Source organism: Triticum dicoccoides, unplaced genomic scaffold, assembly GCF_002162155.2.
Source record: "Triticum dicoccoides isolate Atlit2015 ecotype Zavitan unplaced genomic scaffold, WEW_v2.0 scaffold74033, whole genome shotgun sequence".
Lineage (NCBI taxonomy): Eukaryota > Viridiplantae > Streptophyta > Magnoliopsida > Poales > Poaceae > Triticum > Triticum dicoccoides.
The window spans coordinates 258,603-259,154 of record NW_021296235.1 but is presented as its reverse complement, the minus strand read 5'-3'; positions in this window follow the sequence as shown (position 1 = coordinate 259,154).

The window sequence follows — 552 nt, the reverse complement described above, 5'->3', positions numbered from 1 at the left end:
GGGGGGGGGTTCATATGATGTTTTTTTGTGCATATGATGTTTTTTTTATATATGTATTAATTTTTTTATTTAGGTTGTTAATTAGTAGATATCGATTTTAGGTTAGTGCATAGGTTAGTGTAGAGGAAAAAGTAAAATAAGGAAAAGGAAGAAAAGAGGAAGAAGAAGAAAAAGGAGTGGAAAAAGGAAAATAAGAAGAGGAAGAAGGAGAAGAAGAGGAGAGGAAGAAGAGGAGAAATAAATAAGAAGAGAAAAAAAGAAAAAAAAAGGAGGAGAAGAAGAAAGGAATAGAAGAGAAGAATTTTTTCTTCTTCTTCACCTCTATTCCTTTCTTCTTCTCCTCTTTTTCTTCTTCTTTTTTTTCGATCTTCTCCTCTATTCCTTTCTTCTTCTTCTCCTCTTTTTTTCTTCTTCTTCCTCTTCTTATTTTTATTGGGTATGTCGTTGTCGATATACCACCTCCCCGATAACTTCGACATGAGGGGGCGGGGGGACGATATACCCCCTCCCCGATAACTTCGACATGAGGAGGGGGGGAGGGGGTCGAGGGGT